The sequence below is a fragment of the Ochlerotatus camptorhynchus genome, unplaced genomic scaffold (assembly GCF_037179485.1).
Source record: "Ochlerotatus camptorhynchus isolate MF236.1 unplaced genomic scaffold, CSIRO-AGI_Acam_v1.1 ptg000017l, whole genome shotgun sequence".
Taxonomy (NCBI): domain Eukaryota; kingdom Metazoa; phylum Arthropoda; class Insecta; order Diptera; family Culicidae; genus Ochlerotatus; species Ochlerotatus camptorhynchus.
In genome coordinates, this window is record NW_027040509.1 from 1,649,940 (window position 1) to 1,669,742 (window position 19,803).

General features: G+C 42.2%; 1 protein-coding gene and 4 non-coding genes across 5 annotated transcripts in view; 1 reads left to right on the plus strand and 4 right to left on the minus strand.

Moving 5' to 3' along the window:
- Positions 1-19,803, plus strand: part of LOC135702496 (uncharacterized) — a 280,096-nt gene that overhangs the window by 15,441 nt on the left and 244,852 nt on the right. The gene's annotated exons all lie outside the window — the stretch shown is intronic.
- TRNAR-UCG (transfer RNA arginine (anticodon UCG)) lies at positions 2,224-2,296 on the minus strand. The gene has a single exon. It is a non-coding gene; the product is annotated as a tRNA-Arg (tRNA).
- On the minus strand, positions 14,257-14,328 carry TRNAD-GUC (transfer RNA aspartic acid (anticodon GUC)). The gene has a single exon. It is a non-coding gene; the product is annotated as a tRNA-Asp (tRNA).
- On the minus strand, positions 14,735-14,808 carry TRNAN-GUU (transfer RNA asparagine (anticodon GUU)). Its single transcript has one exon. It is a non-coding gene; the product is annotated as a tRNA-Asn (tRNA).
- TRNAM-CAU (transfer RNA methionine (anticodon CAU)) lies at positions 15,242-15,313 on the minus strand. Its single transcript has one exon. It is a non-coding gene; the product is annotated as a tRNA-Met (tRNA).

A 19,803-nucleotide genomic window follows, 5' to 3' on the forward strand; every position in this document is an offset into this window, starting at 1 on the left:
CTCCGAGACTGAATAAAATTTTCGTCAATTTCCTCAACCAACTTTCCAAACCATGAGACAAATTTACTCATCGCTGAGTTCCTGCGCTTTTGGCGATTATGTGTGAACTAAATTCAAATTTGGGTTGTTCTCATTCGCCGTGTAGATGCGAATTGACGTGCCGTTTCGACCCGTTTTGCCTCAAGCCATACAGTAAAAGTATGGACGAGTGTCACCACAAAACTGAAAAAAAGCTGTTCTAATCGAGCAACGCCAGCAAAGCGGTGCATTTTGACGGTTCGATTGGAACAACTTTTGACAGACGTCCATACTTTTACTGTAGGGCTTTAGTTTTACCTTCGGGACTTTTCAGTGGAGTGAAAAGGTAAAAAGCCATCCGCTATGTTTCTCGAAACTGACATTTGATTATGGGATTTTCCTCCTAAGAGTTGCAGACTCGTCGTCAACGCAAATGGTTTCACCAATACCAATATAAAGTCATCATATAAATTTCGTAGATCATAATTAAAAACACGTCTCAAAATGACGTCGATAAAGTTCGGCCCATTGTTTTAAGGCGCAAATTGCGTTAAAACTTCTGAATTAACAATACAAGTGAAAACTGTGATGTTCATTTATTAGGCTAACATATTAAAAAAAGGTAAGTTCTTTCAATTCATGAAATTACCAGGTTTTTTGATGACCACCGCAGTGTAAATTTTCGGTAGTGCAGTAATACGGCAGACCATGGCGCCTAGAAATCAAAAGATATGAAAATTTTACTCAAGTTTTTCTTTAAAAAAGAGCAACAAATGTACAAAATTTGTCCCAAAAATAGGCACTTCATTTACGGATTACAATTTCACAGCAGATGTGATATTAGTTTTTCATTGGGGGAGGTAGCTCATCGATTCTTCCGGTTCGCCTCCTAGCATCGTGCTATAAGGTACCAGGCGATAACCAGGGTAGTTGATCGATAGCTCGATGACGTCATTTCGTTGACGTCTGCAATGGGAAATTCTCATATCAGGCGTTGACGATGGGACGTTGTCGAGTTGTTGAATAGCAACTATCGTGGTAACTCACCGATTACCTGTCGATCTGCCAAATTTGGAAAGACGTCTGCATTGAATTGTCTCATATAATAATATTCCGCCCACTATATCACAAGAAATTGCGAGTAGCTGAGTGGAATGGAGATAAGTTAAGCATTGGGTACAGGACCAAGTCTCCCCTGGGTGGTGCCAGAAGATGAGCGCAATAGAATCATCAAGTTGCCATAAGGCACGGAATGAGACTATTGCATGGCTGGGTAGTCAAAGTCTTCCATTCGTTAGTCATTTCAGGTGGATTAGAACAGGTTTAGGTTTAGGGTGGGCGTTGGCCAGATTTGGATTTTTCAGATATAATCCTAAATATCCTAGATGGTCTCTGTGTTTTTATTGTTTTTATCAATTTGAACGATTAAAAAACTCTAAAATTGATTGTGTAAAAAAAAGATCTTATTCCGGATTTGTATCTGAAGGACGAAAAGTGGAAGAGGCTGATAGGCAAACAGAAGGTCATCAAGATGGAGTGAATCAAGCGGGCCGCCATCCGGGAAGTTGAAGCATTTGAGTAAGGGTTGGTCGCCGGTAAGGGCCAGTAAGTGCTGCCAGCAGATGAATCAAGAGGTATTCGAAACAAAATTGGTAAGAAATGTCCATTCAAATCGATTTAATACAGTTGAATAAATTTCAAAACTATATACGTGTCAGATTTGGAAATAATATTTTTGAATCTGGAAGTGTGTTTATGATACCATTATCCATTTGATAAAGGTAGAGTGAACATGCGGGGCTTATTGTAAGTAAAAGTGACCTCGGAGTGGTCGTGAATTACCAGGCATTCTGAAATGGGTCACTGGAGCTGCAATAGAGCTAACACCTTCTAACTCCCGGACTAAACCTGCTTTAATTTAAGGGTAATAAAAAGCAGTTTTCTTCCATAATAACACTGCCGGACAGTGGGGGTTAGATTGTACACACACACACACACACAGATGTGATATTAGTTTTTCATTACTATTCTGTATTATTGCTGAATAAATTAGTTGTTTGATTGATAGGCAGAAGTGAGATGCTAGGCTGACAATTACATTCAGTAACCCTTGATAAGACCACGACGAATTGATGAATTTGTCGGTCGGTCCACCGCTAAATGGTTTCCGCAAAGTTATACATCATTAAAAAAAAGTTTTCATCGCGACCGTGACAGGACTCGAACCTGCAATCTTCGGATCCGAAGTCCGACGCCTTCTCCATTAGGCCACACGGCCGTGTGTAAAAACTGGTCTCCTAATTTCCAACAGACACAATATTTATCCCAAAAAAGTGTGTCACGTGACGAGCGAACATTTAAATTCGTTCTATAAAAAACAATTTCTCCAGATTGCCCAACATTGCGCGTCATGTCGAAATCCCCCGCACGTAAAGTTCAAGAAGATGAAGACGCAAAACCCCGTTTGAAAGAGAGTGATAATGTGAATGATAATAGGCCGCTCGGTTTTGTTGGCTCGCTTCGGCGGCTTTACTTGAAGTTTGCCATCATCGGAGTGTCATCATTAAGATTACTTCAACAACATTTTTCGTCATTAGCATGTTTATAACACGATGTAAAATTTATTTCGACGGTTTTCTTTTTACTTGGGGAAAATTACATCGTTATTGGTAAGTTTCGCCCCCTCACCACTCGGTAAGCTCGCGGGAAGGATAACCGAATGCAAGAGGGAAAGGTTAGTGGGAAATTGAGTTTGACGCGTTCCACTTTTCCACTTTCCACAACGACGACGACGACGATGGCGTTCAAAGCGGCTAAACGATCCGAGCTTTGGTTCCGAGGGTAAACCTCAAGTCGGATAAAATAATGGGTGATTCAATGCGCGAGAGAAGGATGAGTGTTCGCTGTGTACAAACCCACCGGTCGCTGGTGCTGTTCTGTGCTGGCTGGCGTTGGAATAAAAATTAAATCTTATGGTTATTTGTTACTCCGATAAGAGAGGCATTAAATTTTATTTAGTTTGTTAAGCATTTTGCAATGGAAATTTATGGCAATCGTTGGTACGCTGGGATTTATAAGCAAAACGATAATCGTGTTCGATTGTTGGCTTTCGGCGGCAGAACGGCCGGATTTGCGAGGCCTATGCAAGCTGCAACATAGATTCTCTTCATCTCCGTTGGATCACAATAGTAATACTCATCTCGACAGATTTCAACGATTCTAGCAAAGTCAATTAGCGTTTGTCTTGATTCATATAGTGACCAAGCAGTAGTTTCGAAAATCCACTCCTGTTTCTACTTGAAAATCTTTCCCTCTGTAGGGACCGAAGGTATAGGTTACTTGAAAGAAGATAACACAGCTGCTGTGTCTGCCTTGTACTCCTAAAGTCGCTAGCATTTCCTTCCTTTTGTGCGCTAGTGGTGGTGGATAAAAAATCACCTCATTCTCTCGATTAGCCGGTACAACTTAATTAGAATTAATTATGACGGCAATCAATTTTAATTAGTCTACTGAGGCAATCTTCGCTCCTTGCTTGCTTCCTTGGTCGACTCCTACACAATGCACACAAACACACACGGCGTGCGGTACTGCTGATGATGGTGCTAACAGTCTTGATTTGCTGTGACATTGAGAGAATTGTTCCTTCCTATGGCCTCCTACGAGTCCTAGGGGTGAGAGCCTTTTCCTGAGAAGCATTCTCTCCTAGCAATATTGCGTACCGTATTAATGGGCGAAATTATTTCCAAAGAGCGTAAAGCTTTGTCGCAGAGCGATTAGATATTTCTAGCGGTCAGAATCATAACGGCTTGACTGCAATTATCCATTCTCTTCATCGATTGGATTAAAATTGTTCAGCTTTTCCTAGCTAATACAAATTTTATCTAATGTAGGTGTACCAGTTATGGCCATACGTTCCTATTATGATCTATGGGATAATTGGAACACACCATAATAGGAACGTATAACTGGTACACTTACCCTATACAATATTGGAAAAAAAAAATCTCGGAATATTGGTTCACTACACTGTAGCAGTCCAAAGAGAAAATCGATCATCGCAGTTAGACCGTTATGATTCTGAGCGCTAGATTTACATTACCGGATGCATAAGATAACAATGGGATAGAAATGTAAAAGTAGAATTTCTGCGTCTGCCTAAAGCGGTTCAAGCTATGATTGGAATTCAAGGCAGTTTCTCATCCTTGAAGGTATCTTCGTCTACAATATTGGCCCGAATGTCACGAATGGCACACGCGCGATACAGAAAGAACAGTGAAGCATGCAAGGGCAAATGGTTTCCACTGTACAGGTTAAATTGGTTAAATTTGCAGTAAACTTCGTCTGAACGGCACGCGGATTTTACTATCCGAGAAAGTGGATTTTACTTGGGTGGAATCGTGAGTATATTCTTCAGATTCAACATTATATTGTAAGCAAATATTGAGCAACCGTTTGCACAGATTGTTGTCATTAAGGAGTTGTGTTGAGGAGCCAGCTGAGGGGCAAGCACTAGTCTTTCAATACTAACTGCTGACCAAATAGTACAAATCTTGTATTACTGTACTTGATTAAAGGTTGTACTCGAAAAAAAATGCAACACTTTCTTTTGTGTACAACTTTTTTGCATGGGTAAAATTGATGAAATTTTGAGTAAAACTAGTTTAGAGTTTAATGTTTACATGTGCAAAATCTCATCACAATCTGTCAAGTGGTTATCGAGATGGCTTCCAAGCAAGAAGTGCTTAGACAAAAAAAATTATGGGAGCGGTCATGGAAAATCCAGGCCAGTTCCACAGGTGGATCGCGAATCAGCTTGGAATCGACAATTCGACCGTGTCCGGTGTGGTAAAATCATTCAAGGAGACCGAGACGACCAGGCGTTGAACTGAAAGCGGAAGAAAAGCGAAAACGACCGACCCCGTGAACGCAAGGAAGGTGAGGTATTACTTCAAGCGCAGTCCGAACCTTTTGATTCGGGACGTGGCCAAGAAGGTCAATTCTTCCGTCTGGTTCTTCCAGTAGACAATGAAGCGGGCCGGACTTGTTGGATTCAAGGTAAAGAAGGTGCCTAAGCGAACCGATAAGCAGAATATGGTGGCCAAATCCCGCGCCAGGAAGCTGTACCACGAGTGGTTGGTGCAGCCGAAATTCATAGTAATGGACGACGAGACGTACATTAAAGCGAACGCCAACCAGATCCCCGGCCTGGAGTTTTTCGTCGGAAAATCCCGCCGGGATGTTCCGGAGATGTTTCGGAAGAAGAAGATCGACACATTTGCCTAGAAGAACTTAGTGTGGCAGGCGATCTGCGGGTGTGACAAATTCAGCAAGCCGTACATAACGACCGGAAAATCTGTACCGTGTAAAGGACACACGAAAGTTCTACGAGAAGCTAAATAGTTCGCGCAAAGGCTATGTGCCGCAAGCCGATATGTGCACGATAAATTGGTTTTCATCAATTTAAGCGTTTCGTTACATGACTCAACTTATATATTTTAATCATTATCATCCTTACCAACTCTATCTTCCACAGTAACATGTAGAACAAAACGTCCAATTTAACACTAATATGATTATGATAATGATGATGATCCCACCTAATATTCCTGCAATGGTTTGAGTTGGACGATTTATCTTTCAGATAATTAAGTATGACATCTTAACCAGATTACCAAACAAAAATCGAATTGGTTACAATTGCAGATATAAATTCCCTCAACAATTTTCAGTAGCTTCAAAGCGATATAAATGTGGAAAAGCTTAGGTAGGTACCTCTTTGTTCCACTTCAAATATTCACAAGCATTCCCAGCAATCAAGAGTAACTGCAACCTCGCAATCTGATTCTATCATAATTTTCAACAACGGCAGGAATGCTCACGAACCTCCGACACTCAGCGAAAAAACTTTTTATTGATTCAAATCATCTTCTAAATTCATTTTTTGTTTTATCAAATGTTAAATTCAGTCCTCTTTATCTGTAACAAAATGGCGAACAAAATAGTTTCATTCTCTGCTTGACCGTCAAGCAGTTCAGTTTGGTTTTAGCTCGCTCTCGCGAGTTGTTCGGAAAGCTCGTTACAATAATGTTGGCGGTGTTCGGTGAAGCATCGCACAACCTAAACATGGGGAAACCACCGCGTGGTTTGAAGCAAATTATCATGACACTCACTCGAGACTGGTCAACACATCAACCGACTATCGCTGACAGAACGTTTTGTCACGCAGTCAGAGGTAGAGCCATATGGCAAACAACAATCACCAGTAATGGTCGCTGCTCACAGGCAAAACGTGCCACTCGCTGCTGATGATGTAAAGCACAACGAAAACAGTGAAGAAGCGAGAAAAGAGAGAAAAAGCGAAACGCCAGAAGAAAATGAAAACAATGCCTACGAATTCCAAGTTCGTCTCGGCACACGCGACTGTGTGAGTTACAAACAAAGCTTCCAAAATTAAACGGAAGCTGTTGGGCTCACTCACCAACAGACTCACATAAGCAAGCAAAGCAGCAACTGGTTCAAAACGAGCACAGCTGAGTGTCGTGATTGTCGGGAATGACCATATTCGAGATAGATCACCACCGAAAACGACATTCACCAGTTCCTTTTGACGTAGGACTACGTCTTTGATTTCTATATGGGGGTACACTTTGTGAAAACAGAAAATGGAACATGTAACAAATTATGAAAGATTTTGAACGTTAATAACTCAGCTGCCCCTGAACCAATTTCAATAATTTTATCACCAATCGATCAGGGCTACGCTTACGCATATCAATGCTTTTGACTGTGTATGTTCAACAAGAAACTATTGAAAAAGTAGTAAATGTCAAGCATTATCCAAAAGCGGCGAAATAATTAACAAATCCACCAATTACGTACATGCATATGCTGCTTCCCCAGCACAGTCGTCAGAGAGTAGTAAGTAGACGAAACATGTCGATATAGCATTACGACGAGGTTCGGTAGTTCAGTGGTTACCGTTTCTGCTTACTGAGCAGAAGGTAGGGAGTTCAATCCCCTACCCCCCCCCCTTGCAATTTTTCACTTTGCCTTATTCTATCACCACTAGATTTAAATAAAGAACAAATTCTGCTTTAACCGATCGCATCACTTACCACAGTGAATCCTAATCTAAAAATAACCTACCTCACTTACTTACACAACTATCTTTCCCGAGACAGCCGTGGAGATGTAGAGGTATTCTCGGTCTCTAGTAACAACCGGACGTCGAACTAATCATCCTACCTTCCCCAAAAGACCGGGAGGACGTGGCCGGCGCTGTGAATTGATCTATAGAATGAATTAATGTGCTTGTACATTGAAGATGGAAAGCTTATCCCATGCGCCCATCTATGTAGTTCTCTGTGCAAGTGGATTAGTTGTGATCATTCACGGAGGAGCAACTACGAAGTGCTCGGTCAGATAACGTTAACTCGACGGCAAACACATTCATTGATTCGTTTGTTGATAGAAGAGAATAGCAGAAATAGTGCGAAATGGGGGAAGCTATGGTCATCACAAAAGATGAAATCGAAAAACCGAATTGGCTTTCACCCTTCTGCTTCTAAGTCCCTTAAAGTCATCGTCATAGCATCGCATCGCTTTTGGTTCTAGGGTACTTGCTGGTTGCAATTTTTAGATCAGGATTTCTCTGTTATGCGATCAGTTTTAAGCTGCAGAAATTTCCTTCTCAACTCTCTTGTGGAAACTTTTAGTGGCTCTGAAAAGGGCCGGTTTTGATAGATTTCGACGGAAAAATTAAGAGCGTTCACCACAAATACGAAGAGCCAGCTGAATGTCCTTTGGCATAATTGTGACATGCTTGGCGTGAATGGCGAACAGACCGACCAGATAGGTCGGTTTATTTCATGCTCACAACCTTTATTTTAGTTTAACTTGGACGATTACCATATAAATTTTTACTAAGTGATTTAATTGCTTTCTTCATCTTTAGGTATGGGCAAAATTCAAAATTTGTTTTACAGAATTAGTCCTAGACTTAGTACACGGTCGACCACCTTGGTGGGATTGGTTAGTTTTGTTTTTAGAATTTGAAGAGAAACTACTTAATACTACTATTTACAGCTTAAAACTAACCTACTCTACTATATACACTTAACCTACTATGTACAAATTGCTTATTAAAGCATGTTCAGAAAGATTGCATTTTTGAATAAATTTAGTTGTCATATCATCAATTTTGGAATCTACTTTGGGAATTTCTGCCTCTTGATGGAGGTCTGTTATTCTTGTGTCGAATGGACGATCTAGGATCATCCTCAACACTCTATTCTGTGCAACCTGGATTTTGTTCCTGTGGGTCTGAGCGCACGATTCCCACACCGGGGCGGCATAGAAGATCGCGGGGGCTATGATCTGTTTGTAAACAGCCAGTTTGTTTTGCCTTGAGAGGCGGGATCTGCGGCAAATGAGCGGATACAAACACCTAACCAAGGCGGAGCACTTAACTAGGGTTTTCTCTATGTGCGAGCGGAACAGGAGCTTCTCATCGAACAACATCCCGAGATAAGTAACATCAGTGGACCACTCGACCCTTGTACCATCCATTATTACGGTACAGGAGGGAGACGGTTTAAGTTTTGGCGATTGTCTGTGAAGGAACATGATTGCTTGGGTTTTCGAGGCGTTGATTTTGATTTTCCACGTGGTGGCATAATCAGTAAAGGTGTCAAGGCATCGTTGGAGCTTGTTCGTAATTTCACGAGGCATCCTACCCTTGACGGCTATCGCGGTGTCATCTGCAAACAGAAAGAACACGCAACCGTCTCCTAGAGGAGGGATGTCCGACGTGTAGATGCTGTAAAGCAGTGGTCCCAGCAGACTCCCTTGCGGAACACCTGCTGGGATCGGAAATTGTCCCGAAAGGGAACTATGCAACGACACCCTGAACGACCTTTGCTGGAGATAGTTACGGGTGATTTTCACAAGGTATGGTGGAAAGTTGGAGTTACAAAGCTTGTATATAAGTCCGTCGTGCCAGACATTGTCAAACGCCTTTTCGACGTCTAACAAAGCCATGGCTGTGGACTTGGATACAGCTTTGTTACTTCGGATGTTATTCATCGCCCTCACTAGCTGATGATTGGTGGAATGCCCCTTGCGGAACCCGAACTGTTCCGGAAGAAGAATGTCATGTTCCTCCACAAACTTGTTTAGTCGGCTGAGGATCAATTTTTCGAACAGCTTGCTCAGCGCTGAGAGCAGGCTAATCGGTCTGTAGCTTGACGGTAGTGAAGGGTCTTTCCCAGGTTTGCGGATCGGGATGATTTTTGCCACCTTCCAGATGCTTGGAAAGTAGTGCAGCTCCAAGCATCTGTTGAGGATGGCAGCCAGCAGCGAGTGCACCCTCGCGCTGAGATTTTTCAACTCTAGGTTGAATATTCCGTCAAACCCGGGAGCCTTCATGTTCGTACTGTGTTTCAGCGCTGAGCAAATTTGTTCCTCTGTAATCCGTTCTTCTGGAGGGACGGCACAAGGGGAGGCATCTAACGTCTGGACGCACTGCACAACCTGGTTCTCGAGTGGACTTGGGATTGTAGAGCCAAGCAAATGCGACTGGGCAATGTGCTCCCCAATTGCATTGGCCTTCTCTTCGTTGGTGATAAGCCGTTCGTCATTGACTCTAAGTGGTGGAATGGGCTTGGGGTGAGACTTCAGCACCTTGGCAACCTTCCAGAATGGTCTGGAACGGTCGTCCAGGTTCTGAACGAGCCGCCCGAAACTCTCGTTCCGGATTGAGACCATTCTGGAAGCGATCTGCCGATTCAGATCGACCATTTCGTATTTACGCTGCAGATCCCCAGTCCGCTGAAACTGGCGTCTACGAACATTTCTGAGCCGAATCAGGAGTTTGGTGTGGGAATCAATTGCTTGAAACTTACCCCTCACAGGAACTCGTCGAACGCACTCTTCGTCAGCCACGGATATGGCTTGATGGAGACCCTCCAGGGCCCGGTCGATGTCCTCCACTGTGTCGAGCGGTGGGTTGTCGTCGATGTGGCGGTCGACCACGCGTCGAAACTGGACCCAGTTGACTCGATGGTAGTCCTTCCGCTGGCACGGTGCAGGGGCCACGTTGTAGCCCAGCTCGGTCAGCACCGGTTGGTGGTCCGAACTCAGGTCGTTGACGGCAACCGGCTTGGCTAATCTGGTGTTTGCCAAGAACAGGTCCAGCGTCGATGGGTTGCCCGTCGGTGATGTGAAGGTTGGTTCGTCCGGAAACCAGACGGAATAGAGACCATGCTGGGAATGGTCAAATAGCAGGCGGCCGTTCTGGTTCTGCTGGTAGTTCCGCCAGGCCTCGTGCCGGGCGTTCAGGTCCCCTCCGATTACGGTTTATTTCACTCATCGAGGGTATACTTATACCTGCGTCGAGTAGCGTATTATTAATACAGGGAGGGTACAATACATACAGTGGGAAGCAAAATACTGAAAAGGGGAGGAGCTTCGCTTCTTATGCTACGGGCACAAAACGAGACACCACCGTCGAAACGTTTTCGTGACGAGATTTCTCTACCAAAGCGAACAGCTAAATTATGGCACCGAAAACTAGTGGAAAGGCCGCCAAGAAGTCCGGAAAGGCGCAGAACGTCATCGTCAAGGGAGAGAAGAAGAAGAGGAGAAAGAGCAGGAAAGAAAGCTATGCCCAGGCATGGAAAATCATTAACATTCGTTTCATGCATTCATTTACATTCATTTGCCTCTAACTTTTTTCATCAACAGCATTCCGCAAAATGATGTATTGAACTTTTGTAGGTTTTGTTATTAACTACAACTTTTGTCTGTAACTCAAATCTGTATCTCTTATGCATCACGAATTAGAGCGGGCAGAACTTGTTACTGTTTTTCAGTGAATGTAAAATACATTCACTGAAAAACAGTAGTGGATTCTGTTCGCTCTGATTCGTCATGCATAAGAGATACGGATTTGAATTGTTTATAAAAGTTGTAGTTAATAACAAAACCTACATAAGCTCCATACATCATTTTGCGGAATTCTGTTGATGAGAAAAGTTAGGGGCAAATGAATGTAAATGAATGCACGAAATGAATGCAAATAATTTTCCATGCCTGGCTATGCCATCTACATCTACATGCTGTTGAAGCAGGTCCACCCGGACACCGGAGTCTCGTCGAAGGCCATGAGCATCATGAACAGCTTCGTCAATGACATCTTCGAACGTATCGCTGCTGAGTCGCTCGACGATCACCTCCCGCGAAATCCAAACTGCTGCTCCAGTGAAAGAGGTTTTGATGATTTATTGAACTTTTAAATGTTCGAAAGCAGCGTTAGCAAAGTCCGCGATAAGAAATCAGCTGATTTTCCTTATGAAAATAATGTTGACAAAAAGAATAAGAGGTTGCATCCATGACACGACCGTACGCCTTTGACGTAGGACGTCTGTGATTTCTATATGGGGGTACACATTGTGAAACCCGAATATGGAACATGAATTAATTGTGACACGCTTGGCATGGATGGCGAACAGACCGACCAGATAGGCCTCGCTGAATTCCTGTAGGGCCGAGCTCTGGAAGCGCAGATCGGTCTTGAGGTCCTGGGCGATTTCACGGACCAGACGCTTGAAAGGCAACTTGCAGTCAGCAGCACGGTCGATTTCTGGTAACGACGGATCTCACGCAGAGCGACAGTTCCTGGCCGGTAGCGATGAGACTTCTTCACTCCTTCATCTGTTTGAGAGGAACCTTTCCTCCGGTGGACTTACGAGCGGTCTACTTGGTGCGGCCATTATACGATCTGGATACGTTGAACGCAATCTGTTGAATACAAATTTTAATTACCCAGCACAATCATGGGCATTGGCTCCAAGCAATATTTCATCAGATTCAAGACAAATCTGTACGATAGTAAATAGAACAGAAAATGAAAATATGAAAATGAGGTAAGGAAAATAATTAAAATATGGTTCAGATTAATACCTGGCTGAATAAAGATACACATTACCATTTATTATATAAGACCACGTAGTCCTACGTCACCATTGCGTACAACCCCATAGGGCTGTCCCTTCTAGTTTTTTCTTCTTTCGTTACTTGTTGGATGGTCATAGAGAGTGCTTCGACAAGCACATTGATAGGAATGTACCAAGCATTGATACCATCAGCTGTTTGACGATCGTGATTGTGATGGTTCGCAACTCTGGCCGCGACTACAACTCAGACCGGGAAACGAACCCGATCAGATGCTGCCGACGCTCAGTGGGAATCGAAAAAGCTGCTGGCGAACAACCGTTACGACATTTTGGAAAATGGCGTTGATCCGAAGGTGGAAAGAAGGAGAAACTTCCGCCGTTCTTCGTAAAGGGCTACAAGCTGATGGTCCCGGCGATTAAACACTACAAGGCGGTTCAAGCCATGCTGGACAAACTGAAGATGGATTATTTCTCTAACAAGCCGCTCAATGTGGTCCTGCGTGACCTCCCGGACATGGATACCGACACACTGTCGGATGAATTGAAGGGAAACGACCTCAAACTATAGATACCATAGATATCATAGATATACGAAGACACAAAAAGTGGTTTTGGCAGCCCTTAAAAATAAATGATCTTACTGGCATCCGTGAAAAATGTTCATGCCATCATAAAGCTCTTCGTTGTACAGTTTAGTTTAGTTTTGTTTTCTTTAGTGCGCAAAAATTCAAAATGAACTGCAAAGCAAATCTTTGCAACGATGAATCGAGGAGTCGTTTCCTTCTTACATTTTCCGTGAAATAAATCGGAATGTGGAGTGTAGAAAGCATTTTCTGCTCATAATATTACAATATTTCCCCCGCAAAAAAAAAAACATCATGATGACGCCATGCTCGTTTGGCTATACTAACTGACAGTTCGTTTGGCTACATTCTACTTTGCTTCCGCTTATATGGAATCTATAGTATCTATACCTCAAACTGGTGCAAATCTTCAAGAAGGCTCGTCGAAGTATCGTGATCAGCTGGTCCACCTCAAGAGGAATTCAACGTGCATGAAGTATATGCACAATGTTCGAGCCATCGTGGTGAAATTGGAATGGTCCTACATCCCAGGCCATCGTGACATCTCCCAATGCAACAAATGTGGAAACAAACACAACTCCGGCGTATGCGAGATGATGGAGGAAGCTGATCCCACAAGCAAGAGCTGCCCGAAACGAGCGGAGTTCGTTGCAATCCACAAAAAGGCTTCCACAAGCAGCCAACCAGGCCACAACGTAAAACAACGGACAGAACTTCCCTGCCCTGCATCGGTCTCGTTAACCGCTGGGGTGCCCAAGCTTTCGTCAAATTCGAATCATCAAACGTATGCGGCAACCGTTGCATCCCGGGACTATCAATGCGTCACGATGACGCACTAAACGACTAAAACCGAACGAAAACACAGATGCTCTGTTCACAGTGAAGCAACTGATCCTTGTATTCACCCAGCTTGTCACACGTTTGCTCAGCTGCAAAACCCGGTACGACCTGATCTGGGCCTTTTCGTCATCGAGTATCGAGACGGCTAATACATAGGTGCCACAGTCGGAAGAAGTGTTAATTTGTTTACTTAAATGAACCATGCCCATTTTGTTATGGCATGTTTGCTATAAGAAATGCGCCTCGTGTTTATTATCGAATTTCACATCAAAGATTGATTAATTGAGTAGGAAATCAGTTTGGCACGGCATTTGTGACCAGCATACACCTTCCGGTAGTATGAAACAGGTCAAAAACTGTTCAAATCCGCAGATAAAATTTTTTGTTTTGAATTTCTGTATAGCAAAATAGTGAACTTTTCGTGAACATTAACGGCAAAGAACTCACCAACACTGGGAGAACAGGTCAATCATACTACCGGCAGGTGTATGCTGGTCACAAATGCCGTACCAAACTGATTTCCTACTCAATTTATCAATCTTTGATGTGAAAATCGCTATTAAACACGAGGCGCATTTCTTATAGCAAACATGCCATAACAAAATGGGCATGGTTCATTTATGTAAACAAACTAACACTTCTTCCGACTGTGGAACCTATATGTATTAGCCGTCTCGAGCTAACATCATCTTCTGTTGAACTGTGCTTGCACGCTTAGCGAGAAATTCGTTTATGTTGCCGTGGTAAACCAAAGAGAAAGTCGATGAAGAGAATCGATCAACGAGGATAGGCCCTTTTCAAATGTTAAGCGAAATTTCTTCAATTTCGAATCAATATGGGTCTACAAAAAAATCAACCTTCTCCCCGACGGGGAATTGAACCCCGGTCTCCCGCGTGACAGGCGGGGATACTGACCACTATACTATCGAGGATTGATATGTGCAGGGAAATTAATTTGTATCAAATTTTCTTGTCTTTTCAATTAAGTGTTAAATTTCCGTTATAAAATTGACGGTCAACAACAGCAACAAACATTTAATTTATTGCTAATGAACCTACTATAGCCAACTGCTACCATACAGACGCCGCATTAGGTTCTCCTTTTCTTTCTAGTGGAGTTGTTCAGTTTTGCTTATATCGCGGTAAACATTCGGTTCGTTCTCCGCAGCGCTGGTGGTGGTGGTGGTGGTGATGCTGTGTCACTCGGATGCAGTGCCGTTCGCGCGAATGAAAATCAATTTATTTTGCATGTAGGAGTTAGTGATTTGTTTAAAACATTGATTGCTCATAAACGTAGTAGTAGCTCGGGGTAATTCTTCGTTCTTCCAAAAAAGATCCCGCCCCCGGGTGGACTCGAACCACCAACCTTTCGGTTAACAGCCGAACGCGCTAACCAATTGCGCCACGAAGGCAGATGGAAAAGTGTGTCATATGTTATTTCATCAACAGTATAGGAAGCAGTCGTGAAAAATAATTTGAAACTTGCCAACTACCCCCCACCCTCAGTCCAGGACTGGGTAGGTTTATTGAAGAATCGTTCAGTTATCGTTCACACTTTTGCTTGCCTGCCTACAGGGAATGTTCGTTTCCCTATAGGCGGCGTTCGTTCACCTAAGCAGCAGAGCCTCTTTGTAAGCATTTTACGGTGTTGTTGGGAGGGGATAGGTACATGCCGCCACAGAAGCGAACCAGCTATAGGCAAGGCAACTAACTAACTAGGTATATGGACATCAGAGTTACACCTGGAATGGTTCTTCCAGCTTTGTGTAATTTTCAAAATAGTAAGGTAAGGGGGGATTGGATTGCTAAAATATTATAGGCATCCGGGAGTGAAGCCCCTTTTCTTAGCAGAGCGTAGTTTCGATCTACGGACCTCTGGGTTATGGGCCCAGCACGCTTCCACTGCGCCACTCTGCTGTTATAAATAGACTAAAACATAGTGCTTGTAGTTTTGTAACGGCTTATTCCAATTGTTTAAGGACACGATTGACAGAATCATATTTTCACTAGTTAGGTAGGTTATCAAATTAATATTGAAATTAGATCAAAACGCACCCCAAAGTGGTATCCTGTAAACTAAATGCAAAACGTAAACACGTAAACTAGAATAACAAATTAAACAGAGGTGAAGAGCCTTTTAGGCTAATCTATTAAAATGTACGAACAATGAAAAATCATAATCAATGGAAAATTAAACGTAATTTCACTACTACTGTCATATTTTCATTCACATCTGTCGCACTGTCTCGTGTCCACATCTGCGGTCAAGATGTATCCATGTGTTGGTTGCAGAGAAGCAAGAAATAATGTTAAATTTTCAGATCTGTTCGACTTCTATTTGATAAGTTGGTTGGAAATGCTAACATGAAGCTTTAGTGTGATAATTTAAAAAAAAAAAAAAAGGCATCTAATTGGAATTTCAGAAATACTGTTGTGAATATGAAAGTGAAAACAGTAGAATTGCGCCTAAATGTATATTCCTATTGGAAATAAATGCATTTTCTTGTTGGAAATTGTACGTAGTGCTAATGTTGGTTGGCATTCGGATTGGAAATGTATGCAGTAAAAAGAAAGATTGATTTATCAATTCAAGCGATTCAAGCTAAACATTGCATTAGATCCTATGCAAAGGGTGTCCCACATCAAATTGCATCATGGAAAAAAACGCTGTAGAAAATTACCTAGTTGACCGATTCTTTTCAAATTTTCAGACAATAAAATATAACCTATTAATAAGCTTTTGGAATATTTATTTCATTCAACTTCCATACCACAACCGTACGCTCGCACCTTACGCTTAACTCCACTCATTAAGTTCAGAACAACATCTGGCTGCATCTTCTTCTGTAAGGAAGCCCACTATTTCTTCATGTCTTCCTCAGGTTTGACCTCCTTGGGATGCTTCCGTAGTGCCTGCTTCATAATAGCCCAGTATTTTTTCATTGGGGGGGGGGGGGTTTATGTCCTAGACGCTTCTGTAGACACTCCTTGAGGTAGATCTCCCTGTTTACAGTCCCGGTAGTCACGAACGGCGCACTCCGTTTGCCACATGAGCAGATTGCATGCCAAATCATGTATTTTTTGGCAAACTTTGAAAACTTCTGCTTCTTTACTTCTTCCCGAAACATCAAACTTGTGCTGGGCGGTGAATAACAGTAGCCCCGGAAGCTGCCGAAAGTTCGCCTTGACGTGAGTGTCAGTATCTGGGTGTACAGTTTCCGGGCCCGTGACTTTCCCACCGTATTTTGTCGTTCGTCATGATTTGGAGCCTTCTGCACTTTGTACGTATGCAGTCCCTCCCGGCCCTTGGCTCTTTGAAAGAAAGACTTGGACAGATTCAACGTTTTGGCCACATCCCTGACCGAAGCATTGGGATTCTGCTTAAACGCTTTCACGACACGCTTGTGATCCTGATCACTAGTTGAACATCCATTCTGACCGCATTTCTCCTTTCGTTCGATGCTCAGAGTTCGGTAGTAACGTTTAATCACACGACTCACCGTTCAGGCATAACATTTGATAACGGCACAAGAGCATTTGTAAACAAACTTTCTAAGGCCCTTTACTCGCGAACCAAAGTACACCCACGCAAACCAACAACATCATCGGATAGGGGCAATTATCACCTTTCCAAAAGTGGTATTGGTTTGCGTGGGCGTACTTTGGTTCGCGTGTAAAGGGCCTTAGAAAGTTTGTTTACAAATGGTTTTGTGCCGTTATCAAATGTTATGCCTGCGCTGATTGCACGATTCTGAGTTTCTTTCCGATTTCCCGATGAGAGAGTTGAGGATTTTCCAGGTGCTTGCGCAAAATCAATTCGCGACGTTGGTTTTCGGGTGACGCCATATTTTGCAACTTTCGAAAAACTGACAGTGATAAAAATACAGTGTAAACAATACACTCTAAATTACTTCTACCCAAATTTTCAAGAAAAAATACCCAATGGGTGATTTTCTACAGCGTTTATTTTTTCGGTGATGCAATTTGATGTGGGACACCCTTTACCAATGCATGAATTTGTATATTATGTGGTAAGCACAATGATACTCTATGCCCAGGGAAGTCGAGAAAATTTCCCACCCGAAAGATTTCTAGACCTTACCGGGAATCGAACCCGCCGCCTCCGGCCTTAAAATCATTGAATTTCCATTATTACACGTACAAGTTTATGATATGTTCAGTCAAATAAATACATACAGCAATACAATTCGTTTTGATCAGTTAAGTAACGCCTGTTCATATTATTCGGGTTACTAGGTAAGAACCTAGGGGCACGCACCTTTAACTCCAACGCAGGCAACGGCTGTAATCAAATTAATTCCATTTACTACTGCTTTAATTACATTAATTACACAATGTAGAACATCAACTAGGGGAAATGACGGCTTCGGCATGACAGACTATTTTCGGCAACACAAATTGAAACACTATTTTCACTGGATTTTCTTACGAAAACACTTCGCTGAATGCATGCAAACGATGCTTTATGCTTTCAGCTTCAATTTGACTATATTTTTACCACTGAGAAACAGCAATCTAGCAAGGTTTTCTTGAAATGCAACACACGCACTACAAATTGTAGCTGATTTCGAGTTGCCGATAATAGAACAGCAGATTTACATGCAGTTCACATGGAACGGTTGCCGAAGAAAAACTGGTTGCCGACAATACTCGCTCTCACTAGAGAAGATTGGAGCTTTGTAAAAGCATTTCAAAACAGTTTTTGACAATTCTTTCGACTGAAATTGTTAGAGCAGCTGGCAGCAAAAGATTGTAAACAAACCAATACTGCATATGTGTGCGTTCCTTAGAGAAAAAGGCTATAGAAAGAAGGTCGCTGCTTAGGTTGCCGAGAATACGTAAATTCCCCTACTTTTTAACACCCTTATTTACAGATTAAATTTCGTAATTAAAGTAAATTAATTACATGTTAAATACTTTTAATTACAATAATTACGGATAGATAATTTTAATTACTGTCAGTACTACGCATTAATTACTTTAAGTACTTTTGATTGTATTTTAACTTCAACGCACCGGTTCTTTGTATTGCTTGCCCCTCGGTAAGAACATCTTATCGGCTTTTCAGTCTTCATGAAAAATCGCTGATTTCAGTATTATCATCGCCAACGTTTCGACCCAGGGGTTGGAATCCCTCTCTAAACGGATATCCATCAGTAGGGAAATCATACAAACCACACAAAATGATTTATATCGAGTCCTGGTGATGATCCCAACCCCTAAGTTCGATCCCGGGTTGACGCAATAAAACTATAATCAGCGTTTTTTATTTCTTGAAGACTGAAAAGCCGACATGAATTATCCAGTCGAATATCCTTAACACCACTTAAAATAAATTCAAAATATCATTCGAATCATTTGGGAACTCTTTCATCTGTGTTTTAAATCCTTCTATCTCTGATACATGCTCCACCATATCAATATCAGAATAATACTTAAGCCCGAAGTCAATTGATGCATGGGACGAACTTTCAGTCCGTTTCCTGTCAAAAAATAAACGATTGCTTCTCTACGCTGTTCCATCTGTTATAAAATGTTGTCAAATATGGGGGAGCTCGATCATTTTCCTTTTTCGCTGTCTTTGAGTTGTTGTTTACCCCGACGCTCAGTGGATTTTTCATTTGCGTACTGGATAGCACGATCAGCTCCACTAGCGTGCACAGGAATCTGGTTAAGGAGGGGCAATTTTTTTTATGGTGCATTTAATCTGGGGATAGGGAGTACTCCAAAGTGCGTGGTGGATAGTGCTATCCACCCACGACTGTTTACCTACTGTTCAATTTAATTAATTTTTTTTTGCTCCGGTGATGGTTCATCTCCTTCAATGAAAACTGCTTTCAGACAGCCAATGGAAATTGGCAATTTATTCCCATCGACGATGTCGATGATGATCGTTTCGTCATATGGTTGCGATAGGAGGGGTTTAACCGAAATGATACATTTGCTGGAATGTTGTTACATTGGTGGTTGAATTCAGCTGAAGTCACGTCAGATGGTGGTGATAGTACGATTGTGTGGCGATCTAAATGACTGGTGCTTTGTTGTGTTGTTTAATTAAATGGTAAACAAGTATTAATGTTAGCAGATCAGATATTCTATTGATTTGAGAGGCCGGTAATGCTTAAAAGTCAATAATTATTTTTTTCTTATTGAAATGCAACACGGTTTCTTCAATAAAGTTATACAGCAACTTTTGATTAATATAAATCGTCTGCAGGTGGACCTGCTCCTCTACGAACACGTGCTTGTAGAAACCTACCATTTGGTAATACATTTGTCACGATAGATAATTACAAAACTTACCATTATGAGCTGAAAAGTTTTACAGAATACAGAATTCATACTAATTCCTCCTACAGAAAAATATTGTATATGTGATATCTCTT